This window comes from Petaurus breviceps, unplaced genomic scaffold (assembly GCF_028583685.1).
Source record: "Petaurus breviceps papuanus isolate PSGF00001 unplaced genomic scaffold, PetGlider_PUasm1.0 98, whole genome shotgun sequence".
Taxonomy (NCBI): domain Eukaryota; kingdom Metazoa; phylum Chordata; class Mammalia; order Diprotodontia; family Petauridae; genus Petaurus; species Petaurus breviceps.
The window spans coordinates 58,016,238-58,043,858 of NW_027187460.1; the positions used below are offsets into that span (position 1 = coordinate 58,016,238).

The 27,621-nt window shown below is 39.0% G+C and overlaps 1 pseudogene; it reads right to left on the minus strand.

The window, feature by feature from the left end:
- The window catches only part of LOC138155764 (ATP synthase subunit O, mitochondrial-like), a 64,432-nt pseudogene extending 37,795 nt beyond the window's left edge, over positions 1–26,637 (minus strand).
- Between the last annotated feature and the right edge of the window lie 984 nt (positions 26,638–27,621).

A 27,621-nucleotide genomic window follows, 5' to 3' on the forward strand; every position in this document is an offset into this window, starting at 1 on the left:
CAACACAAATACAAGGGAAATGTGTGAGAGTATTCATAGATGAGGGAATCAGGCAAGGTATCATCACATAAAAGGTAAAACTAGAAGAGAATTTTGAAAAAAAAAAAACCAAGTCCTCTAAAGTGGTAAAGTGAGATGAGAGTAGATGAAGAGTGCATGGGGAATAACCACTGTAAAGGTAGAGAGATGGGAGGTATGCCATGTGTAGGCAGCAAGAAGGTCAATTTGGCTGAACTGTCAAGTGTAGAAAGAGGAATAACATGCAAATGGTAGGTAATGCCATTTGATGATCAGTTAAAGGAAGCAGAAATGTATATCATGGCAAGAAGAAATAACAGTAGAGTTTGTCAGATCCCATATTAAGAACTAGACACAGTCTTAAAAGATATCTAGTCCATCTCCTCATTTTAAAGATGAGAAAACTGAGGCAGGCACAGAGAATAACAAAGATTTGTCCAAAGTTACACAGTTAGGAAGTGGTAGAATCAGGATTCAAACCCAGGTCCTTTGACTCCAGTGTCCTTTCTACTGTACTACACTATGGGAAGGCATAGAGAGCAGAGTGTTGGCCATGCACCAGGAACACTAAGTACTGCATTTTGATTGGAACCAAGGTCGTGCAGACAAGCTGTAGGGAGAGATAAGCTTGCAAAGGTAAAGGCATGCCAGGCTATAGAGGGCCTTAAATTCTAGAGTAAGGATTTTTCTAACTTATTTAATTTTCTTATTTAGGCAAAAGGGAGTCATTGAAGGGTGTTGAGCTGAGTCAGTATGTGATCAAATCTGTGCATAAAGAAGATTAATCTGGCAGAGTGGGGAGGCTGGATTGAAGGGACTTGCGATTAGAGGTAGAAACCAATGCTATTTCAGGAGGCTAAACAGACATTAATGAAGACCTGTACCAGAGTGATAGTGATGGGAAAAGAAAGGAGGGGCAGCTTTGGAAGATATGAATGGGGGAGGGGGATGGATGTGAGTTTGAGAAGAAAGCAAAGGTAACATTTTTCTTAAAGCATAGGTGACTGGGTGAAGAGTGGTTCCCTTCACAGAAATAAGGATGTCAGAGGCCAGGGTGTATTGAAGAGAACTATGATGAAATTCTAAGGGGTTTTAAACTTTCAAAATGCAGTTTTTTATACTGGGGAGAGGTGGTAAACAAAGTTCAACACTTCTGAGTACATCATATCTTTGTATTTTCTTTGGAAAACCAAATGTGAATTGGAATTGGATCACTATAAAGATAAACTATTATAATAGTGGTCTTGTTAAATTCAGACAAGTCCATAGCTAAGTGAGAACCTTATAAACTATACCTTACTTGTGGGGGAGGGGGGGGTGCTTCCAATTATGTAAATTTCTTTTTAAATCTGCTTGACACCTCCTGGCCAAAAGAGGGCAGTGTACTATCAACCATCTCAGAAATCCCACAAAAGCAGGGACCATAGGATAGTTGTCTTGGTGAATTTCACATTACTTCCTCATTGTAAGAGGGCTATTGCATGTTAACATATTCCCATTGGGGGGTGGCAGTTGGGAGACCGTGCAATCAGAATAAGTCGAAATGCACTCTGCCCCACCACTGGTGAACTACAAATGAAAGTTCCAAACACACCACAGATGTGGAAATGGTGGAAGGAAGGAAGGAAGGAAGGAAGGAAGGAAGGAAGGAAGGAAGGAAGGAAGGAAGGAAGGAAGGAAGGAAGGAAGGAAGGAAGGAAGGAAGGAAGGAAGGGAGGAAGGGAGGAAGGGAGGGAGGGAGGAAGGGAGGGAGGGAGGAAGAAAGGAAGATTGGTTCTCTTCTAAGGTCATTGATTCCTTGGCCACTGATCATGCAGGTTCTATGAAAACTATACAAAGAAAGCTTAAGAAAGGGAAATTACCACACAATCAACATACTCTTTAGATCATGTCATAGGACTGTGCAAGGAAAGGGTCACTAAATGTTGCTGTCTACCCTGTGAAAGGAGACCCTGTCAACACTTCTTTGCCCCTAGAGTTGTTACAGGTCCTAGAGCTCTACCTATCAAATCCCCACAGTGCGTTACAGCCTTTATTGTAACTCCTGGATCCAAATAGTGCTGTTACAAAGTGATGAAGAAATTCTTTAAACACTAGGCACTCATTAACTAGTTGTTGAAGAAATGCATAAATAAAGGAATCAATGCAAAAGTTATGATTAATCACTGTTTTACCCAAACATTTAACAGGGCTGAGTTTGTTACTTTTTTGAACTGATTATTAATGTACTAAATCATGTTATGATAGCACATTAAAGCCTATGCTATTCATAATTTGGCCCTTAAAAGAAAGGTTTTCATCACATAATTATCATAGGCTGGGAATTAGAAGACTGTTTCTAGTACAATCCCTACACATATTCTAGCACTGCCTGAAGACTCCCAGCGAAGGAGAAATTCACTATCCTCTGAAGGAGTCCATTCCATTTTTGGACAACTCTAATTTTTTTAGGCTGAGCTGAAATCTGCCTCACTGGAATTTCTATTCCATTGGTCCTGGTTCTATGCTGGGTAACCAAGAAAAATGAGTTTATTTTAGCTTTGATATGACAATCCTCTTTATATTTGAAGATTGCTTTTATGTTTCCCTTCCCTCCCAACATGGTTTTCTCTTCTCCTTGCAAAACCACCTTCCGTTGTTACAATAGATACTAATACAGCATAGTGTCTAGTCCCCTAGCCATCCTAATCACCTTCCTCTGTGTGATGGGCAGGTCCAACATAGAAAGCTGAATTTCCCATGATATCCAGTCCTAGAGAGCAATTGTTCATTGGGACAAGTTTCCTAGGACTCCATTTCCTATGAGACTGAGCACCTGTGACACAGGTTAAGTAAATCAAGAAGTAAATACTCTGGTTAGAGAAAGGAGACCTATGAGGAGAGAAGAGGGACCTACATTGAAGAAACAAATGTGGCAGTACTTAGAAATGGGAAAATGCTGCAGACATATAGTCATGGACCCTACTTGCTGGGGGCTGAGAAAAAAAACTGGGAGTCAGTGAAGAAATATTTACTAAATGCTTGCTATGTGGAAGTCACTGTGCTAAGCACTGGGGATACAAAGAGACAAAAGACAGTCCTTGCTCTCACAGTCGAATGAAGACAACATGCAAACAACTATATACAAACAAGCTAAATAAAGGATAAATTGGAGATAATAAAACATTATTAAGGGAAGACAATAACATTAAGGGGGACTGGAAAAGTCTTCTTATAAAAGGTGGCATTTTAATTGGAACTTGATAGAAGCCAGCACAGCCAGGAGGCAGAGATGAAGAAGGAAAGTATTCCAGGCAGGGAGGACAGTCAGTAAAACTGCCGGAGTAAGGAAATGGAGTGCCTTCTTCAAGGAACAGCAAAGAAGCCCATGTCACTAGATCACAAAAGATGTGAAAGTGAGAAGGGGTAAAGTTTAAAATTAAACTGATTAAGGCAGTAGAAAGCTACAGGTACCACATACGTTGTACGAGCAGATCTATCTCCTTCCTTTCCGGTCCCCCCTCCCCCCCACACACACACAAATATGGCCGTGACTTTGCTATGCCCTCCCCCTAAACTAGGGAGTTAATCTAAGAGGCTGAGTTTTCCCTCCCCCATTGCACAGGATCTCAGTGTACTCAAGGATTAGAAAGGATTAGATTGTAATCCCTCAGGAATGTGTGTGAGATTGTTTCTCTATTCCTTTGTTAATTATTTTAATCCTAATTAACTATGTTACTTTTAAAATTCTTGTTCTCCTTGTGTCCTAAAAGGTGCAAACTGATTTCAGATGACAATTAAGACTCCCAACTGATCTGGGATGGGCACTGGAGATAACTGGAACACACATACACATTTATACATAGAGATCCTACATGGAACCCAATAGTATATGTGAGCTAAAAGTTCATGTAAGATGTATCTAGATATAGCCTTTCTCAAATGTAGCATCACAAAGTGGCCACAATGTACATTGACATGTAGAGTAGAACTATCCCCTGCCTCACTCTGGGCATTGTACTGCTATCAATGAATCCTCAGATCACATTTTCTGGGTTGGTTTGCCACAGCTCAGAAAGTTGGAATTCTATTAGAATCCAAAATTGTTTTCACAAAAGTTGCTTTCCAGTAATACCAGTCCACATGTAGTATATGGGCACTTTAATACTTTGACCTCAGGTGAAAGACTTTACATTTATCCCCATTCAATTCCATCTTGTTAGCTGTAACCTGTTCATAGGATCATAGATTTTGAGCTAGTAGTTTTCTAGGCAGGTAGGTAGCATAGTTCGTAGAGTGCCCTGTCTAGAGTCAGGAAGACTTTAGTTCAAATCCAGTCTCAGATATTTACTAGCCATGTGACCTTGGGCAAGTCACAACCCTGTTTGCCTCAGTTTCCTCATCTGTAAAACAGCTGAAAAAGGAAACAGCAAACCACTCCAGTATCTTTGCCAAGAAAACCCCAAATGGGGTCACAAATAATTGGAAACAACTGAAAAGGACACAACACAACAAAATCTGATGTTTGAGATGATAGACCCAACCCCCTCGTTTTCTCAGTGTGGAAACTGAGATTCCACTAAGTGAATTGACTTGCCATAAATCTCCCAGGTTATAAGTAACTAGAAAGCAAGAATCATAATGCAGGTTCCCCTAACTGTATAGTCAGTGTTCTTTCCACTACAAAAATGCTATTGTAGTCTGTTAGGAATGTTTAAGAATCACAGCATCAAAAATCTAGAGCTGAAAGGAACATCAGAAGCCACCTGATCTGGCCCCTTCATTTTACTGTTGAAGAAACTCAGGGAAATTAAGTGACTTGACCAAAGTCACAGAGTTGATAAACATCAGAGACTGAATTTGAACCCAGATCCTCTGACTCCAGAGCCAGTGTGTTTTCCTTTCCTAATTAAGTTTCTATTAGATCCAATGGATTACCTTGGAACTTGATGTCACTCAATAACCTGATCAGCCTGTCTTATCTGTCTTCATCCACACAATCATCTCATCAGTACAGTAGAGACATGCCTCCTGACATCAATCCATTAATCAACACTCATTGGGTGTGTGTGGATACCAAAAGCACTCCCTTTCCTTGGGCTTGTTTTGAGGACTAAAACCACCCCCATTTTCACTGACTTCTGGGGGTGAGGTCCCTGCTTTCCCAGAATAATTAATGATTTATCAATCACATCTTTCACAATCCTGGGCATAGTTCAACCAGGTGAGGTGACTTGAAATAAGCTCGGGCAGCTAGGTTCTTTCTTATTACCTCCTTAGTTACCCATGGTTTCAGTTCCCTATTAACAGTTTTTTTTGAATCATTCTCTGCATGAAGATCATTGTCCTTGGTAGGAAAAATAAACAGAACCAAAACCATTGATTCATTCCACCTTCTCTGCCATCCAATATCATCTTCCTTTTTATATTAAATATAACACATATCCAGTCAGTTAGTCAGTCAACAAGCATTTACTAAGTGATTCCTATACCTGGTCACTGAGCTAAGTGTTGGAGATACAAATAAAAGTAAAAACAGTTCCTGCCCTCAAGTAGCTCAAATTCTAATGGGGGGAGAGATCATGAAAATAGCTAGGTACAGATAAGCTATATACAAAGTAGGGGCAGTGAAGTATCACAGTGGATAGAGCAGCAGCCCTGGATTGAGGAGGACTTGAGTTCAAATGTGACCTCATACATTTACTAGTTGTTTGATCCTGGGTAAGTCATTTAACCCTAATTGCCTCCAAAAAAGTTTTTAAAAGATATATGCAAAGTAAGAAGGTGCTGGCAGTTGGGGGAACAAGTAAAGGCTTCCTTAAAGAAGGTGGTGTTTGAGATGAATCTTGAAAGAATCCAGGAAAGATAAAAAGCAGAGTCAAGGAGTGAGTATTCCAGGCATGGATGAGGCAACAGTCAATACAAGGGGGGGAAGTGGGGTGTCATGTGTGAGCAAGAGTGAGTAGGCTTCCTTGATCTTCTTTTTTTCCCCCTACATAGTTAAGTCCTTTATTATGATCATCATATGGCACACTGCCTCTCATGAGAAGCACCCTAGTATAGTGGATAGAGAGCCAACCATGGAGTCAAAAAATCTGGGTTCAAGTCCTACCCCTAAATATTGATTTTATGCATGTTGCTTAAATGGTTGGTGCCTTTAGTCAACTCTCTAAGACATAATTGTGGGACAGTTGACAATCTGCATTTGTCAAAGGCTTTTCCTTACCAAGAGCTCCCTACACTAAGAAAATCACTGGTCTGGTTCTTTTTTAAAGTATTCATCACAAGGTCATACTGTGCTTTAGCCTTCCTGAGGCTACAAATAAAGGACTTGGCCACTTTTTTGTATCTGCCCTCAGTTATATGCCTTCTGCTCTCTCTCTCTCTCTCTCTCTCTCTCTCTCTTATATGGGCCCCCTTTAAATATGAAATATTAGGTAAATTCTCTGTGTATTCACATTATCCTCTTTAGCCACTCCTATTTTTCCTCTCCATGAGTATCAGTTGTAACCATCAACGTATTTTCTTTTTTGAGAGGCTCCCATTCCTCCTGAGCTGGCTTCACTTTTAAAGTGTCAGACCATGGGATATTCTCTGTCTCTGAACTTGGAATCCACTCTGCCTTCTGGCAGTTCTCTCCTTATTAATCACAAACAAGACGGCATGGTCATTGTCTCTCAATGTTTCTGTCGTCTTTACTCCACCAACTTGTTCCTCCTAATTGATCGGAATCAGCTTAGCAGTCTCCCTTCATCACTGCCTCTGTGTTTAGAAAGATGAAACATATACAGATCTGAAGGCACAAGAAGCCCAGTTCTCCAACTTCTCATTTGTAAGCCACAGACCAGAAGATTGGGAAGCCATGACTCTGATGATAGGCATCTTAAGGACTGACAGGAAAGTTGGAATATGGCTGATTCGGGTTACACCTAGAGTTCTTTACCTTCTGTACCCCCAGTGAATAAAGTACCAGATTGTTAATTCGAAAAGAGTCTCCATGACACTAAGAAATAAATTCCCTGTGTTCAATACAGTTGTCACTAACCCTGCTTCTGAATTTATTCTTCCAAACAAGGTACCAAGTTCTCACAACAGCTGACTCTCAGATACTCAACTAAGTCCAGTATTGCATGGGGAATCTCGGGACTAGGAGAAAAGAAAGGAAACTGAAGAGAACAAAGGACAGAAAATAAAAGGGGAAAAAGTTTTCAGGTGTTGAAGCCCCACCGTTTATATAATAGTTAAACCTAACTCTATAGGTTTATATACCACTGCTTATATAATAGTTAAACCAGGCTTCCCTTGGTCACTTATTGGATGTAGAACATGGAGCACCTCTTTGCTGCTGCCTGGATGAGGAAAAAGTTCAGTGTAGGGAAATACGGGTGATAAGCAGAATGTTACTGTAACAGGAGAAGCTTGTAGGACTTGAAGCCACACGGCTGTTGGCTCTGATACAGTTTCAATCAGAGGTGAAAGCCATGCACCGCCAAGACCTAAGAATGTGCTCTGAGATGAAGGGCACAGCCTGAGCCAGGAGTCTCGGGATCTGAGCCATGGATGGAGCAGGGCCTCAGCTGGGGAGGTTTTGGAGAAGAGGAAAGGATGGGACTGAGCTTCAGAGAGGATGGGGAGACACAGGGGAAAGAGAGAGAAGCTGGTGGTAAGACAAGAGATTGCACTAGGAAATCTGTCCTTGGAAAGGTAGAAGGAAAGAGGCGGACTGTTTGACAATACACTGAAGATATGGAAACATATTGTAAATCGGGAGACAGTTTGAGCCGTGGCACGATGCGTGAATTCCCTGGGAAGCTGCAGATAATATTTCCTGCCGCAAAATCTGGTGGCCAGATTGGAAACATGTGTTCCAAGACAATTCCTTGAGATTTTCTGTTGAAGTTTAAGAAAATGAATAAAATAGACAACTTTTTAATGTTCTTTTGGGGAAGAATCAAAAAAGGACTTCCTTGTGCTAGTAAAATCGCCAATTCAATTCAACATTTATTAAATACCTACTATATGTAAGGAAATGTATTCTTCCCAGGTGGTAGGGATACAGATACAAAATCAAAACTGTCTTTGCCCTCAAGGAGTCTACATTCTATTTGGAAGTTATCAATGTTACTGTGTGTGTCTGCCAAAAGAATTTGATTGAAGATTCCTTAGCATTGAACTAGTTACCTTTTTGGGCTTTCCTTTTATGTATTGTAGAGTTTTCTAACAGATAGGGGATAGCACTTGTCAGTGGTCACACAAAGTTGAAAAATATAAGGTACAGTGTACATTTAAAGGTTTATTTCATCTGTGTTCCTTCATAATGAAATGACTCTCCCAAATTTCAAGATTTTGCGGGAAAAAACAGTCATCGAAAAAGCTTTAAAGCTATGTAATTATAGTTCATATGTGGACCAATTTGTAAGTTGCCCAAGCAACCTCCTTTGGAAATCAAAAAATTTTACATAAACACCTTATTAACAAGTATTATGGCCTTGTTTTACACATAGATTTATGGTGTGGAGCTATACAAATGAAATCTATAATGTGTTTCTTGCTTTGGTTTCAGAAATGGTCTATGGAGAACTTTAAGAAGAAGCTTCTTGATTTTGTACTAGAGGTTCTAGATCAACAATATGTCCTCTGGATTCACATCTTCCCTCTAAATATCTCTTAGATTTTCTGGAAGCCTGCTTTTCTGGGTAAGTACTTCTAACATCCAGTGGGTTAACCTACATTGTATCATGCTGCAAGCTGTCACTAGACTGCAAGTGAGAATCAGGGCCAAGTGGAGAGCTGCTTACATCAAGATGGTAGCCTGAAGGTTCCCAGAGATGGCTTGCCTGGGCCTGGGAAAGGTTTTTGCTTTTTTTCTAAGAAACCAAAGAGCAGTTCAATAGAAGTATACCAGGGAAGATGCCAAGGGGAACAACATTGAGAAATACGAACAGAGGTGGACTGACTCAGCCTTGCATGAGCATTTGCATTGGAGTCTGGATGACCTGCATCAGGGTCTGTACCAGATACTTACTAGCTTCATGACCCTAGGCAAACCATTCAATCTCTTTGGGTCTCAGTTTTCTCATTTATAAAATTAAGGAGCTGTACTCAGTAACCTGGCACCTTGTTCCTGGCACCTTGAAACCTGTGATCCTATGTTCCACGCTGTTGTTCTCTCTCCTTATTTCTTCTTCCTTGGCTGCCCACACACTTTGATGCCTCCCTCTTTTATTTTGGTTCCATCACTTAACACTATGGTTGGCACATAGCAGGTACTTAAATCTTATTAGTTCTAACCTTCAAAACTCCAAAAGGGCCCATCTTCAGAAACCCTTTTCCAATTACTCCACTTAGGCAACAGCGTTTAGCAAGTACGAATTAGCTGACTATCTCATTTGTGAAAGTTTTGTCCCTCTCAATTAGATTATGAGTCCTTTTAAGGATGGGAACTACACTTCATGGAATTATAAAACCTCCTAATTGTTCTCCTTGCCTCAAATGTCTTCCCTCTCCAACACATCCTCCCTATAAATGCCAAACGATATTCCTAAAGCACAGGTCTGACTATGCATTATGTCCCTGCTCAAGTAGCTGCAGAGGCAGCCTCTTACCTAAAGGATAAATTCTAAATCCTCCATTTTGTATTTAAAACCCTCTGCAATTTGGCTCTAGCTTGCCTTTCCATGGTGACTGCACATAACTTCCTTTCATGTATTTTATTGTCCAACCAAATTGGCCTATTTGTTGTTACCTAAACATCACCCACTTCTGTGCCTTTTACTCCATGGAATTCACTAAAGATGTCTGTCTTGAATATCCTCTATATCTTCACCTTCTGCTTCTTAGAAACCCTAGCTTCTTTCAAAGCTGAATTCATACACTACTGCCTATAAAAAGCTATCCCTAATCATTCCATTTGCTACAGCTTCCCCCCCCCAAAAAAAGATTTGTTTTGTACTTACTGCGAATAATTATTAAAACTGTGTACATGTTTTAAACTGCATTTTTTAAACTGTGTACATGTTTCTACCTCCAAATAGGAAGTAAACTTCTTGAGGGAAACAGCCCTATCATTTTGGTCTTTGTCTTGCTACCATTTAATGGCTTCAGATCTGTAAGAGTACTGCGCAACTTGGCAAAGGCAATTCAGTCTATTTTTTTTCCTCCATTCAGTTCTGGGTCTATCTCACCGTCCATCTACACTCAAACAATGGTTCTTAAACTGTGGGTTGTGACCTATATGGGATCATGAAAAAACCTGGCAACAGTAAAAGGTTTCTGAACATTCAACAACCAAAAATTAATTCAAAATCAAATGTGTAATGAATAGGAGGTATTTCTGGCAGTGCTTACTCATGTTGCATCACACAACTTCACTACAGCCTAGGTTCTGAAGGCAAAGCATGCATGCTTTGCGCTGTGCATGCCCTCAGACCATGCAGCACCAACAAACACTGCCAAAACTTGAAAAAGGGTCATAAGTGGAAAAAGTTTAAGAAGCCCTGATCTACAGTACCTACCCAAAAGACAAACTCTGATGGACTAATTCAATGAATGGGTTGTCCATCCTACTGCAGCTCATAATTTAGGTATCATGTATTCCTTATTCATGTGGCTTTTCCTGGGTGGACTGGTTGGTTATCTCTTTTAAGCTTCCATAGTGTCCTTGGGTTCAATGCAGTCATGCAATGTCATCCACAAACCAGAGCAACAAGAGAACCTTGCCATCTATCAGGAGGCCTCCTTCCATCAAATCCGAATTCAACAAGCATTTAAGTACCTCCTATGTACAAGACTTCATCCACTGGCTGGGTGACCCTAGACAAGTCATGTAATCTCTCAGTCCTCTAAGCCAGAAAGAAATGTCAAATATTTAGCTACCAGAGCATATCACTCAGGGAGCAGGTCAAACCAGATTAAAGTATACAATTGGGAAATGTTCAAATTATAGCACATAGAGAAAATTTTTAAAGTAATGCCAAGCTGAATTTTCCTATATCCCTGTATCCTCTGCCCAGCCCTACATCTACCTCACTTTAGGAGATAGAAACAAATTAAAGTTCTGAGTCTTAGCCATGAAATAGTTCTCTCACCCCCAAGTCACTGGAGATAGACTTGGTCTCCTAGGTCAATCAATGGCAAAAGAAGCTAGTCTCTCTCTAAGTTTCAAAGTGGAGGGGCGGGGGGAAGGGTTTATGCTGCTCTTGGAGCCACATAAACCAGAATACTGTGCTTCCACATCTCCATGTTATTATCAAGTACACGAATATGATGGCTAGGCTAAGTGTAAACCTTATCCCACCCCTATTCTCTCAAGTCTTCTTGTACCATTCATGTCCTTTGGGTCCCTCTTTCTTGCATTATCTCTCTTCCATTGCAGAATATGACCTTAGTATGCCAAGGGAAATCCAATGGATGATGATGCCTTTCACTAAGGCTCTGCTGTTAACTCCATAGATCAGTTAGGATAGAAAGCTGTGGTTAAGAATTCCAATGGCAAGCAAGCTGACAGATTAATTTCATCCATGGAACAGGTAAATTGGCTAGCTATATCAATGAAAGGCAAAAAGGAACTTTCAGCAGCTTAAGCCATTCTGACAGGAAAATACAATATAGACACATATACATGTGCATGTACATATACATATGCCTCACTGCTATTCAAGGTCAAAATATAATCAACAGGGGTGATGCTCAAACTTTTTGTAGTATTTAAGCCCACCTTATTTTATAAACGTTTATTGATTCCTTTTTTTATATCACTTCATTTACAAATATAGTCTTCTCCCTTTTTCTATGAAGAGATATATCCTTTATAATGAGGAATTTTAAAAAAAGAGGTGGAGTGGAGGAGGCAATTCAAAAGAACCAACCAGTACATCAATTGCATCTGACAACATATGTATTCATATATTCAACAGCAATAGACCCAATACCTTCACAAAGAAGGGATGAAAGTGTATTCTTCTCCACAGTTAAGCTTGGTCATTACAATTACATAGTTAAATAAAGTTTCAATAGAGCCATTGCTGTAATACAACCATACATGAACAGCAGCCACATCTAGTAAACATCTTGGCAGAAGGGCTAGGGTAACCAAGGGGCCTCTAACCCATCAGTGAGTTGGGGGAATCTAACCCAAATATGTGAAGACTTCCCCTAGAAGAATGGATGAATAAGAACAATTTGTTCCAATAGCCATAAAGGTGGCTGAAGCAGGTACTATGAAGTACATAGGGCTTGGTTAGACATCAAAGATGTCAAGGTCATCCACTGCATCCCAAACCATCTCCAGTTGTCATGACTTTTGTCTTGCCTCTGGACTCAAACTCTGTCTCACTTAAATATGAGTTATGCATGGGTCAAAAGAAATCACCCCAGCGATGTCCTTTTGGTCCTCTTTGAGAACAAAGGACAATAACAAAACAACCAAACTTTCCAGCTTCTATTAATCAGGTTTGCATCCTCAGTGGCACAGTGGATAGAACTGGATCCAGAGTTCAAATCCAGCCTCAGACATTTAATAGTCTTATGACCCTAAGCAAGTCATTTAATCTGTCTACCTCAGTTTCACTTTCTGTAAAATGGGGGTAACGATAGCACCTACCTCCCAGGATTGTACTAAGGATAAAAATGAGATGATATTTTTAAAGAACTTTGAAAACCTTAAAGCACTACAAAAATGCTACCTATCATCATCATCATAACTATAGTAATAATAATCATAATTATCATCCATAGATCACATGGAAATTCAGTATCTTTAAAGCACTAATCATAACTTGTGATGATCTGGACCTAACGAAATTAGGTTTCAATGGACAATTTTTAACTAAATAATGGAACAAGCAGAAACTAAATTCCTAGTCTAAAAACTCACATGAAGCAAGTATCCAAGAATATTCTCAGTCAGCAAATGTAGCTCAAAAAGATGCTGAACAGTTTTGCACTGTTTTAGGGCAAATGGTTTTAGAGCAAAAGATGTCATTTTCTATATGTTAGTAGCATTGATAGTCATGACCAAGAACAAAAAAGTAGCAAAAGACCCTTCAAAGCCTGCACTATAAAGAAATGGGAAACAACTTTTAAGGCCAGTCAAAAATAACTAGCATCCATTTGACTTATATTAAACTCTCATTACTGTAATACAATGAAACAAAATGCAAAACTAAGCAAGACAAACAAAAATGTGTAACTACAATTTGAAGAAATGTGTTGTCTTGTCTAAAGTTCTACTTACCAGTTATAACAATTTATTGACACTATATATTTATGACATTTTTATGTCCTCAATCTTATATTTTTTCTTGATAACTTTCAATAATAATTAATCATAGCTACTATTTGTACAGTGCCTTAAGGTTTGTAATGCACTTCATATGTTGATTCATATGATCACTTTCACTAAAATTTAAGTTATTTGAAAGGGATTTTTTTTATTGTATTTGTCTCCAGAATCTAGTCCAGGGCCTAGCACAAAATACTGCCTAACAAATATTTATTGACTAGATTATAGGATCGTAGATCTTGAACATTTTGAAAAACTTCTCAGAGGTCTTGTCTAAAGGAATCACGAGTGGCAAAAATTTAAGAAGCCCTATTAGACAATCTAGTCTAACCCCTCATTTTCAGGAAAGGATACTGCAGCCCAGAGGGGCTGAATAACTTGCCCAGGATCACACAAGCAGTAAGTGAGATCTGAGATTTGAAAGTAGATTTGTTGATGCCTATTAGAAATAAGGCATGATGTTCTCAAACTTCTAGAAAACCCTGCATTTTATTGCCATTTTTGATGGTGTGTTCTGGATTTCTTTTTTTAATCTCTAAATATAAATATTTTTTCTACTTTATTTTGGAGATAGTTTGCATTTTTTTCCAGTAGGTTGATTATACAAATTAGAAAGATGATCAGTTGAGATATAATTAAATTTTAATTTGCAAAAATTCTTAGAGTGTTAAATATCTCCAAATTATAAATGTAGTAGCCCCCCAAAAAATCCAAAGTCTTAATTTTGTGTTGAATTTCATAAGAACAAAAGGAAAGGTTACCTATAACCACAGATAATAGATAGTATATACAAATTGGTGAATAACAAAAAAAAAAAAAGAAAGGCTGCCAGTGGTTTGTGACTTTTTTGAAATTTTAATTTAAGTAGTAATTTACATGACAAATTTATTAAATCACAGAGCAATAAGCAACACAATTGATTAATAACTCACATTTAGATGGAGTTTCACAGTTTGCAAAGTCCTTTACTCACAGCAATCTGAAGAGGTAAATAATGAAGGTATCATTATCCCTATTTTCCAGATAGAGACACTGAGGTTTCCAGACACTAAATGCCCCTAACAGCCAGTAAGTGTCAAAGGGGGGAATTCAAGCCTAGTATCCACTAGGGAGCTAAGTGGCAAAGTTGGAATTAGAAAAACCTGAGTTCAAATTCAGCCTCAGCCATGAGGGAAAAGATTAGGTCTCCCTCATATTAATAATCAATTATTGAATTAGTATCAGGATTTTTTTTTCATAAGACTATAGATTGTTGAAATTTCTGAAGGACATTGCTGATAATGAGATTGGATTAACTTTCTTAACTATCTTGTTCAGACTCCACGTGGCCAGGTGGGAAGTCCATTGTGTTCTACTTTGTTTGGGTGAATAGACTGCCCAAAGCTGGACAATTTAGAGGTACATCCACCAGTTATTCATTAGAATGGTTCCATCTCTCATTGTAATATTCATTCTTCTTATTAATTGTTAACCAATCAGAATTGATTGTCACCCTCAGGAAAACCCATTCTTCCAAGGGCATACAAACTATAAGCCCACAACCATCTTTGGCATTGGAGAGTATCATTGACCTAAATGCTAGAGAAATTGTGTCTCTCGAACTTTTTGAACATTGCAGACACTTACTAGCTATGAGACCCTGGGTAAATTACTTAACTTGTGTCTGCTACAGTTTCCTCAGCTGTCAAATAGGGGTAAAAATAACACCTACCTTGAAGGGTCATTATGAGGATCAAATGAGATAACATTTGTAAGGCACTTTAGCACAGTTCCTGGCATGCAATAAGCACTTAATAAATGTTTTTTTCTCTTTTCCCATGCTATTTTCACCACACAATAGTCAACTTTTTTTTACTACTCAATCTACCATTATGTATGCATATTATTTGAAATGTAATAAATTAGGAAACCCTGCAGTCACTGACAGTCACAGAACACCAAAGTCAGAATGGACCTCAAAAGCTATCTAGTACAATCCTTTCATACATGTATTGGAATGCCCTCTACCTCAAAATTTCTATCTGAAGATTTCCAGTAAAGGGGACTCTATTATATACAAAGGGAGCCTGGTTCACCTTGGGATGATGCTAATAATTGGGAAGATTTTCCTTACTCAAGGCTAAACTAACCTCTTTGCCAGTTTCCGCCCACTGTTTCTAGTTCTGCCTTCTGAGGAAAGGCAGAAGAAGCATAATCCCTCACCCTTCAAATAGCTGAAAGTTAGCAATGAATTTGAATGTAATTATAATCTCAGTTCCAAAATGTAAAGAGAAAATTTTTGCTGTGTAATATATGGGGGGGGAACAATAAAGCTACCCCCAATTGATCAGTAATTGAGGGTTTTGCATATACTCGGACAATGGTGGTAATACCTTCTGCTACATATAGATGAGTTGAGTCACCATAGTCTTGTGTGTTTGCCCAGATTTTCTTTAAAACTCCTATGAAATAATTTAGTTATTTCTGAGCAATAGAATTTTATGGGTTAATGACTCAAAATGTTACATGAACAAATGCTATATGGACAAGACCTATTATTACACGATAATTCTTGGCAGAATTTATTTTGTGTTTTTTTATTAACTCCTTAAAAATCCTAAAGTGAATCCCAAAAACTAATTCTGGGGGGGTGTACAAAAATTGCACTGAAATTCTTTAAAGTCTTAGTAGATATGTTTCAGAATTACAGTAATCTTATCAGTCCCTCTTCTAAAAGGATATTTCATTAATTATATCTAAAATCCAGAGAAATGATCAACCCCTCAGCAAGACAAATGCATTAATTCTTAAGTTCTATAACATGACTAAAATGTCATTTTTCTAATAATTTGGTAATGTATAATGCAGCTGTCATTGTCTGTATGGAACATGGTTTCAAATAAATGAATGAACAAATGAATCATACTTTCCATGAGAGAAGCTTGGCATAGTGAAAAGAGCTAGGAGTCAGGAGGTCTGTGTTCAAGTCCCAATTAATTTTGCCTCCAACTAGCTGCATGGCCTTGCATAAATCACTTCTCTGATCCACAAATGACTAGTGAAGCTTGTAATGGGAAAATGATCTATAATGTCCATTCTCATTTTATGAGTCTATTATTAACCAAATTAACAAAATCACAATGGATTACAGAATTCATGCTCATAAATATGCTTGTGCTTATCTGAACATATCTGGCCTCTCTGTCATATAATACTGAAGCAATCTGGAGTCTCTGGAATTTCCATGGTGGGGTCATCTGCATTACTGAAGGGAGTTGTTGGGGGGGGCGGTTCTAAGCATTATCTACAAAGACAGCTTTTAGGGGAAAGTCTCTTTTATTACCCTTTATGATTTTATCTTTAGCCATTGTCTAGTCTATTATGGTCTCTCTATCATGTTTCATTAGATAAATTCCTGGTGGCCTGGAGTTCTGTCATTGACTTGCTTAATGCCGAGTATACTGAGTAACATGCAAAGAGGTGCTTATTACTTTAGATATTATTTAATGGGGGGAGAAAGAATCCATACATGGAAGTGAAGCAACCAATCCAGTCTTCTAAGTAGAAAGACTACACAGCCATAGAGGTGGCACAAAAAGGACTCTGGTCAGGGAGTCCTGACCAAAAATCTGCCCTTCTCATTTTAGTCACTATTGATCAATGACAAGTCATGTAGCATAGGATCAAAGAGGGCAGGGAGGGAGTGAAAGCTAATGACACAAGAAAAATCTGACAAGTTGGACTTCGTTGTGATGATGTAAAAGCAAAGACAAACTTCAAGACCTTTCTGAACAGGACACTGAAACACTGGAAAATCTTATAGAGTACAGTGGCTCACAGCTTGAAGAAATTTCAGAGGGCCAGCTGGGTAGCATAGTGGATACAGCACCAGTCCCAAAGTCAGGAAGACGTGGATTCAAATTATCCTCAGACACTTACTAGCTATGTGACCCTAGACAAGTTACAACCCCAATACAGAAAGAAAGGAAGGAAGGAAAGAAAGGTGGAAGGAAGGAAGGAAGGAAGGAAGGAAGGAAGGAAGGAAGGAAGGAAGGAAGGAAGGAAGGAAGGAAGGAAGGAAGGAAGGAAGGAAGGAAGGAAGGGAGGGAGGGAGGAAGGAAGGGAGGAAGGAAACTCAGAGGCCATTAGTCCAAACTGCCTGAACAAAATATCTCTCTACATCAAATTCCTGAGAATTGTTCACCTTCATCAAGAACTCCAGAGAAGGGGAATTGGCTCATAGAATTTAGATCTATAAAGGATCTTAGAGATCTTAGAATCCAACTCCCACATCTTATGGAAAGAAAATGGAATATCCCAACAAGCATTCAGTCATCCATCACTTAAAGATCTCTTGTGAGGAAAAATCCATGGCCTTCTCAAGGAGCACACTCCTTCCAAATCCTTTCATGTGATAAATGTATACTTTATTACCAAGTTTTCTCAATTCCCATAATATTGAATGTTTAGATGTCTATATTGTCTGCTTAGAACTGTAGCAGTAGGAATATTGCTGCAATACTCCTGTCCTTGGGATCACTAGGCTGTATTGTCTTCCTAGGAAGGACATTAACACATGGGAGTCAGTCAGAGAATGCAGAATTTCCCAGCTGGAAGGAATCTCAGAGGCCATTATTCCAACCTCTACCTGGACAACAATTCTCTCTACAATATCTCTGACAATTGTTCATCCATTCTCTGAAGCAAGACCCCAAGGGAACAGAAATCCACTACATTCTGAGGCAACTTATTCCATTTGGGCATAGCTTTAATTGTTAGAAAGTTTTTCCTTATGATAGGTTAAAGGATGGTGACCAAGCTGATCAGATGAAGGAATTACGAATGTTTATCCTAGAAAACATGTGAGTGGGTAGAAGAGAAGGAGAGAATATGATATCCCCAAGTATTTGAAGGACTGTCATGTATAAGATATGTGTCTTGTCTGCTTGGCCCCTAGAGGGAAGATCTGGGAGAATCAGATTTGAGTTCAACATAAAGAAAAAAATTCTTAACAATCAGAACAGTACAAAGGTGAAAGGCAATTGGTCCCCCTCATGAAAGCTTCCCAAGAGGAGGCTGGATGTCTACTAATCAAAGATATTGTAGGGGTGACACCTACCTGTGTAATCTTAGATTCTGGGTCACATTAGGGATGGCTTTCAGAAAAAACTTGGAAGCTAAATGACTTGACTGATTGTATGACATGTAAAGAAAGAAATTTTATAGGAGTTGACTTGTAACTAGGAAGGCTTTGGTTTTAGAGATGTAGTTAAAACAGTCCCAGGTTTTCAAAAATTGAATACCTCTAATTAGTCCATCAGTTTGTTTAATATTCTTTCCTTCCTTCCTTCTTTCCTTCCTTCCTTCCTTCCTTCCTTCCTTCCTTCCTTCCTTCCTTCCAGGGATGCAAACCTCTTCCCTTTCCACTGCAACCACTTGTTGCTTTCTAACAATGTTTCTCACCTTCCTTACTGTCAAATCCAGCAACTTTCTCTCAGTCATCTACCTCTTTGATCACTCTGCATTTGCCACTAATGACCACTTCTTCCTTCTTTATACTTTCTTTTCCCTTAGTTTCCAGGGTGCTGCTCTCTCCTGGCTCTCTTCCTAGTTTTCTAATGATTCCTTCTTAATCTCCTTTTCCTCTTCCATATCTCATCTGCTAAGTGAGGACATACCTCAAAATTTACTCCTCAATCCTCTTCTCCTCTCTGTACTCTACCTTGACAATCTGTCACTCTTATAGCTTCAATTATCACATCTATACAGTTGAGGCCCAAATGTATGTCTTCACCTCTGATCTCTCCCCTGGGCCCCAGTTTCCAACTGTATGATATATGTTTCTACCTAATTTTACTACAGTCATCTCCAAGTTAAGAAGAACTCATTATCTGTCTATAAAAATCCTGTTATTTGTTGAATTCATATTTCTATTTATAATACCACTATTCTGTTAGTCATAGATCAGATTTGTATATTAAAAAGATGACTTTGGTAGTGGTGCCTGGCTGGGTGCCAGTTCCTCTCTGAATTTTTCCCTGACCCATTTCCCATGCCTCCAGCTATTTGTGGTCTCTTCCCCCTCAAATTACTTTGTGTTTACTTATCTCTGACCATTGCTAAATCCCCTAGTAGAATTTAATCTCTTTGAGAGAAAAAACTGTCTTGTTTTTTGTTTGTTTGATTTAGAGGCTTAGCACATAGTAGGCTTTTAATGAATGTTTGTTGAAATAAATTGAAATGGTGTGAAGGATAAACTGAAAAGGGGAGAGAATAGAGGTAGAAAGATCAGCTAGAAAAGTTATTATAATAAAATAGGAGATAACTAATGTCCAAACTACTTGCAGGTGGAGGAGAAAAGAGGCCAGACATGAGAGATATTTTAGAGGTTGGAACAACCTGATTCAAGAATAGTTGCTTGTAGGGAATGAGAAAGAGGGATAAACAATTCAAAGTTTTAAGTTGTGGTGGTACAGCCATTTCTTGAAGTATGCCCTGGTACTCTCCATCTGCTTCCTATTGACTATTTGAGAAATTGTAGAGCCTACAACATACTATGTTTGACTGAGGGGTTTATACTATGTGATGACAAAGAATTCTTTAATTGGCTGCCTAGCCAGAAGAGCTGATGACTCAATGAACTACAAAAAGAACAATCTTTCCCTTTGCTGGCTTTCTTGCTTTTCTGACTGCAAAGAGTAGGGACTATTTTGAGCTGGACCTGTGAGTTGGTGGGGAGGGGGCAGCTGCCCTGTCTCCCCCTTACCCTCAATGTGGCTATGAATTCATGGCTGCCTCTGCCTCTTTTGTGTCCATTCATTCCTAATCTTAGGCAGACAGATAGACAGGCCATAATGGACTTATCCGGGACTGGCAATGTCCTTGTGAGTTCCAAAAGGTCTGAATCCCTTTGGAGGCCTGGAAGGTGGCAGCTGCACCATCCATCAGAGTGGCAATGGCTTATGGCAGAAGATATGCCTATATTTAGGAGCAGAGAAACACACCAAGGACAGATGGATGAGGAAAGGCAGTCACCCAATGAAGGAGATAGCTTCAGGAACATGAGATTTCATGGTGGAGAGGAGGGTATAAGATTCTGCCCCCAAGAAGTACTGTATAAGGACTGTGAAGAGAAAGAGGATTTCCCAATCCTGAAGTGTCAGTTGTAATGCCTCTGTTGTATATGTTTTCTACCCATATGCTTAACTACCATTATAAAGTTTGAGCCCACTTTTCCTATTGATGCTGTACGTATTTGTGGGAGAGTAAGCCCTAGGTTTTGGAGATGAATGTTCTTGTGATGTCATTTTAGTAAATTCCTTTGATAAAAACTGAATCAACTGTCTGATAGCACACTGGTTGGGTTTCAGGACCTACAGAATTTGAGATAAAGGCCCAAATATTTACCCCTTGAATCATGAAAGTAGGCAGTCACTCTCTGGAGGACCTCAACCCACAAGTGAAAGTACAAATCCACAAAGTGGATGCTACTTTGCTAATTATAGAAACTCAGTTAGAAGAGAACTCAAAGGCTACCCAGCTTACCCTACATAAGAACAAGATATCCCTCTAAAATATAGCCAACAAATGCAACAAGCAGTCATACAGCTTTTATTTGAAGATCCCCAGTCATTTGGAACCCACTGCCTCCCCAGGCAGTGCATTTTACTTCTGGATAGTATGTTTTTCCTTAGATATCAAGCCCAAATTGGCCTTTGGAAACCCTCCATTCATTGCTCCTATTTTTGATCTCTGGAGCAAAATAGAGCAAGTCTATTCCCATTTCACTGTGACAATCCTTTAAAAACTTAAATAGAGCTATCACTCCCCACCCACACACAAACACTTGAAAATCTTCCCTTCTCCAAAATAAACATCCCTAGTTCTTTCAGCCAATCTTCATATGGCATGAACTCCATGTCTTTCTGTCCTGATAACCCTCCACTGAACTTTTCTCTAATTAAAAATCCCAGATTCTTCTTTTTTTTGGGGGGGAGGATGGTAAATGGCAACATGAATAGAGTACTAGGCCTTCATATAGCTTCAGATACTTAGTAGCTGTGTGACCTTGGGCAAGTCTTTTAACCCTGTTGCCTCAGTTTCCTCATCTGTAAAATGAGCTGAAAAAAGAAATGGCAAACCGGTATCTTTGCCAAGATGGGATCACAAATAACTGGAAATGATTGCAAATGACTCAATAACAACAATCTCCCTCTTTTGCAGGTATATATGCCCCTTTTTACTTCATGTCTCACATACAATGCTATTATTGTCAAGTTGATATAATTCTACACATATGTATTAAATATCTACAATACACAAGATACTCTAGTAGGTGCCAGACATACAAAACCAAAATTGAAACAGTCCCTGACTTCAAGGAGCTATATTGTCCTGTGAATTTTTCAGGATTTTCTTTCTTCAAAGATCATTGTGCTAAGTTAAAGTTTTATTAATTATACAACATAGTATAAAATTCTCTCCAGAGGCACTGCCTCAGTAAAAAGAATACAAAAAATGAGACACTTGTGAAAAGTTTTTCCACAGTATTCTATTCAGGTAGAAAGACACTGCTGCCCAAAATTGCTTGTCTTTTACAAAAATATATGCTTATCTTTGTGAAGATATGCTATTGGTCCTCCTATTTGCATTAAAGAAAAGAAGCTGTGCAGAATTGATTAACTGGGTTTTTCTTCACAGGATAACAAAATAATTTCAGGGGATGCATGTTGTTTCTTTAATCTCCAATATAGTTTTAATTTAGGTGTGTAAAGTAAAAAATTCAAATAATTTCTGTGCCAATCCAGTACCCTTTTATGTTATAAACCTGCATAATTATGGCATAAATTACCTTGTCAGACTAAACTCTTAAAAGACTATTTATAGCCATTTATCCATACATTGAATGCTTATATATCTAAATGGCTTTATCACTGTCATAAGTTTTTACTTAATTGATTATTAAATTCCCTTTTTTAAATAATAAATTAATTCCTCAATTTTAACAGAATATTTAAATTAAAATGGAAAGAGGGTAAGCCTGTAAGGATACACCTGAGATCTTCCCAAATTTTGATAATTAATCCTTCACCTTCTATGGGATATTGTGGTGCATCTGGTAGGTATATAGGGGAGTAAAAGGAGAGCTCTCCCCAAAGTCCAGAAAACCTGAAGTCCGGACCCCAACCAATATATTGGCTCTGGGTGATCCTGGGCAAATCCTTTGATCTCTCAGTGGCCCCAGCAACTCTCTAAGAATATAAATTGCACAATAGTTGGTGGTCTTAATTGACAGAAATAGTTTCCTCACAAATTCCCTACATCAATTAAATCATAGATCTAGACATACATACAAAAATAAATAGATTAATATTTGCTAAAAGAATTAATACACTTTCTAATAATTTCTGTATATTTTCCTTCCTACCATAGCACATATGATTTGTAATAATATTAAAGCAGGCAAGAAAATAGACATTTGTAGTGAATAATTCTGTCCATTTAAAAAAATCATAATAGTGAGCCAACTACAGGAATTCCAAACAAGAAGTGAAACATCATAATAAATCTAGATAAAAGAAGATGTGAAAGTTTTCTAAAAAGTGTAAAAGGTCTAGGCAAATGGCATTATGTTACAGAAAGTTTTCTGGAAAATGTGGGTACTGAATTAGGCACTGAGTGCTAAGTATAATATGCAATTCTTGTTTATATAAATTAATGAGGAAAAGTATAACTGATTAATAGAGAAGTTTACAGATTATCCCAAAACCTCAAAGTCAAGGAATCAGCTTCTTAGAACATTTTTTTTAAACCAAAGTTGGCAAAAAAAAAAAATAGCAGAACTGATTATCGAATTCCACTTCCATTTTCTGACCCTCTACACTTACTTGGTAGAGATGACAATAATGAAAGAACTACAGCAGTAAAAAGGAGGGGCAAGGAGTCTATTAAACCATAACTGAATGACTACTACTTATTGCAGAAAAGCTAGGACTTTGTCCACAAATACCAACATTTTACAAGGCTAGCAAGTACCTTAAGGGCTCTCCTTGCTACTCCTACTAATGCCAACTTTATCAGCTTTGGTTTTTAACCCTCTATCCTAGCAGCACAAAAGGCATTATTTCTATACTTACATTTCTTCTTTCTTTTTCCTTTTCTAAAATTTAAGACATTTTAAGCCTTTAAAACAATCAAATACTTTGTTCCTTAAATAATTAAGACTTTGTATTAAGATCTCTATAATAATAATAATAATCCCATTTCAGACATTTACTATATATGTGGCCTTAAAAGAGTCACTTAACCTCCCTGAAGCTCTGTTTCCTCATCTGTAAAAAGAGGGGGTTGTACTAGATGAATTTTGAGGTCCCTTCAAACTCTATGATCCTATGAGCCTAAATCTATGATCTAATGAATTCTGAAACTCTGGATAGCTAATTTTCAGTTCGCAATAAATTTGGAGGTCCAAGTTACAAAATGATGCAGCAGATATAGATGTATGCATATATGTATGTATGTATATGTATACACACATATATGTGTATTCTAAGAAAATGAAGAAGGTATCTGTCAGTGCACTTTCATAAATTTTATGAACATACATCAGCATAAGCTGGGCTAGTCTTTATCAGAAACTATTCAAATATAATGTCAATATTTACTGAACAAATATTGCATGTGTTTGCTTACTGCATGAGTTTAGCTACAGATGTACTATATACACATAGACCTATCTGGAAAAGGCTTACTATAATTGTACATTTTGCTAATAAATTTTGAACAGTGTTACAAGCTAGTGCCTATAAGTTTGACTGAATGTCTATATGATTACAGTAAAATGGAAAACAATTTTCAAATTTGATTTTGCTCTAATTTTCTTAAAGCATTAAGAATAGCCTTTTATTTCAATATTCCTTAAAAAATTTACTCCAATATTTCTAAAGCCTATTGGAATCACATAATAGGCAACCATTAAAACAAATTTTATAATAATAAAGGTAGACATATATTTGTCAATCTATCATTACATGAGAATATCACAAATAATTACATTTCTCTCTAATGCATTTTAATTGAAGTTTTAAAGAATTTTAAATGTGTATATTATGGTTGGACTGTATTTTGATTAAATATGTAACTACACTATAAAATAAAGTTTCATAGGAATAAAAATACAAGTTACATCAAAATATGTGAATTACAACAACATAATCTATCTCTTACTTAAGTAGCAATTTAACAACACTCAAGCACCACTTTAATGATTGGATTTACTGTAAGTAACAATTACAGAAAAATATCATTTCAATTTTCTACAGTTAAAAATTGTAAAGAATGTTTGGCAAAAATCTTTATTTTGAAATATACTTAAAAGGTTTTAAGAAAAAAAAGCCTTATTGTCCATTAAATGAAATAAATTATTTAAATAAGTTAATTTTTTTCATACCACAATCTACTAATGAAACAAATAAATTGCCAAACAAGCATTAAAATCCAGATATTAACTCTCCAAGACCAATTATTTTTAAGTAGCATAAGTACAGGGGTCATGATAACATGGATAATTGGTTACTTTAGAGGAACAGAACCTTTCTGGAAGTATTAGGAGTATCTAATGAAAATGTTCTCTTAACACAATAAATTATTTTAAGCAGTAGTTTTCATTAAAAATATGAAATGTTATAAAAATAATGCATATTGTGTATATTTATGTACACAAGTGAAAATGGTTTGTTTATAGAACAAGAAAGGCTACTGAACACATTGACTTTTTTTTTTAATCCTCTAAGTTATTAGAGGTCAGTGTGGTAGTTTCCTCATACTGAAACATTCTTCTTTGGGTGCTTCTATGGTGTGTAAGAAGTAAGCCTAGAATATGGGCAAGTTCCATTTGATAGCCCCGCAAAAGGCATTCATCTCAATGCTAACATGAAAGCTGTCTTAAATGTATACTAAATATATTCCAACGCTCTTCAAGGAAAAAGGAACACTACAAAAAATAAGTGTGGGTTTTTTGTTTTTTTAACGTGACATGTCTTCTTAACAATCTCCGTCACACTGCACTTCTAAGGAATCACATAGCCATAAAACATTTAAAGGGAACCTGACCAAACAAATCTCAGAGCAACACTGACAGACAGTGGAAACAGTTTCAAAGCAATGGATACACAACCCTGTCTGGACAGTTCCCTAGTGCTGAAGTTACAGAACTGCTAAACCGCGTCCAAAATGTGCCTCTGAGTATTGCTGCTGCCTCCAGCCTAAGGAAATCCCAGTCCCCTAGATTATTCATAGGAATAACAGAACTTCACATGGCAGAAAGCACCCAAAAGTGTAGTAGTGGAGGGAACTATCGGTCCTTCTGGATTAAACAGACTTAGTAGTTACAAACAGGAAGAGCAGCTGAGTGCAGGGGTGTTGAAATACGCTGAGGGGGAGGGGTTGGAAGATGGCGCCGGTTGCACACCCACCCAAAGCCAGGGCTAAGCCTAGGCCCCTAGAATACGTATCCGCCCTTTTGCTCACTTCCACACACGTCCCAGTCAGTTCTGCACCTCCAAATACGTTCAGGGGCAGAATTGCATTCAAGGAGAAAGCCTAACCGGAGGCCTCTAACCCATCACATCTGAACCACCGGCTCAGCCCTCTTTTGCACCAGCACCAGTGAGAAGAGCACCTGTGCACGGCCATATTGGATTCCTTGCCCCAGTCATTGCCTCCAAGAGGGGGGTGGAGGGGAAAGGGTGAAGGGACGCAGAGGAGCCTCAATTCAGCACCTGCACCGCCGGAACACACACCCCACCCCCTTCCCCAGAGCAAACCTAATACGAGGGAAAACCGGAAGGCATTTGGAAAATAAAACTGCCCAAAATAAAACTCCCCCTCTTCCCTCAGCCAGTAGCACCCTTAACAACAGTACTGTCCCCCTCTAAACACTGTTCCACACACCCCCACCACCACTACTACCATCAGCGCACGGACACACGGAAAACCCCCAAGGCGATAAAACACTAAACAACCCTCCTCAAAAAACGCACCCAACAGCGCGACTTAGAGAGAATAATAACAAGGGAGGGGGATGACCCAAGACAACAAGGTTCTGTCTAGACGCCGGGGGGGTTGTGGTAGGGGCCGTGGGGGGATGGAAGGAGGGAGGGTAGGGGGGGAGGGGAGAAAGAGAACCGGACATGGAGCGGTGGTCCTTACTTGAGCACCGATTGCTCCTTTTCCTCTTCTTTCTTCTGCCTGTCCATGACTGCTAGAATAATTTTCCTCTCTTCCTCGGTGAGGTGGCTGAGGTCCGGCATCTCGGGCTGCATAGGCGGCTGAGGAGGAGGAGGAGCAGGGCCGCCCCGGGGCCCGACAGGAGCCGACATGTTTGGTGGAGCTGAACAACACTATGGGAAATACTGTAGCAAGTGAAGTGGCGGCGGCAGCGGCGGCGGCAGCAGCGGTATCGGCGGTGGCGGCGGCAACAGCAGCAGTGGCGGTGGCAGGGGCGGCGGCGGCCACCAGCGCTGGGAGAAATACATACAAATCAATACCCTTTCAATCAACGGCAACACCCCCCCTCCCCCAATAAATAAATAGCTGGGGGGAGGGGAGGAGAGGGCGAGAGTTGGGGGGAGGGGATAGGAGCGAGAAAGGAGGGGTTGTGGAGTGAGGAGTTTGGGTTTCTTTTCTTCTTTCCGAGGGGAAGGGGAAGAGGTGGAGAGAGGGAAGAGATAGGACAGAGAGAGAAAGAGAGAGAGAGAGAGAGAGAGGGAGAGAGGGGGCGGGAAAGAGAGTGGGGGGGGGGAGTAAAAAGGAAAGAGGTCTAGAGAGTGTGACAAGTGCCTAGGGAGGGTGGAATGAGGAAGGTGGAGGGGCCGGTTGAGGGGTGGGGTAACTGGCAATGTGAGAGTGAGAAAGCCAGACAGCAGTATGGAGTAAATGTGCGAGTGTGTGTGGATTGGGGGAGTTAGGGAAACTGGTTGAGAGGTGAGGATGGGCGGAGTATGTTTAGAAGAGGCGAGCAATGTGTGTCTTAAGAGTGTTAGAAAACTGGATGTATGAAGTGCTCCTTTGGGGTGAAAATCTGAGGACTGGAAAGTATGAGTGTAGGTGCGCGCGCGTTGACTGTGCTGAACTAAGGAAGCTAGGGTGGTCGAGGCTTAAAATGAAAATCTGACTTAATAATAAGTGGGGACTTTAGGAGTACAAGAACTCAATTGAAAAGACTCTCCGGAAGCTAGAAGAAAAGGAACACAAGACCAAAGGGGAAGGATGATGAAGGGACGAAGTGGAGAACTGGTAGTAAGAAAAGGTGGATGATTTTTTTAAAAGAAGAAAGAAAAGGAGGGGGGACTCAAGTCTTTCGG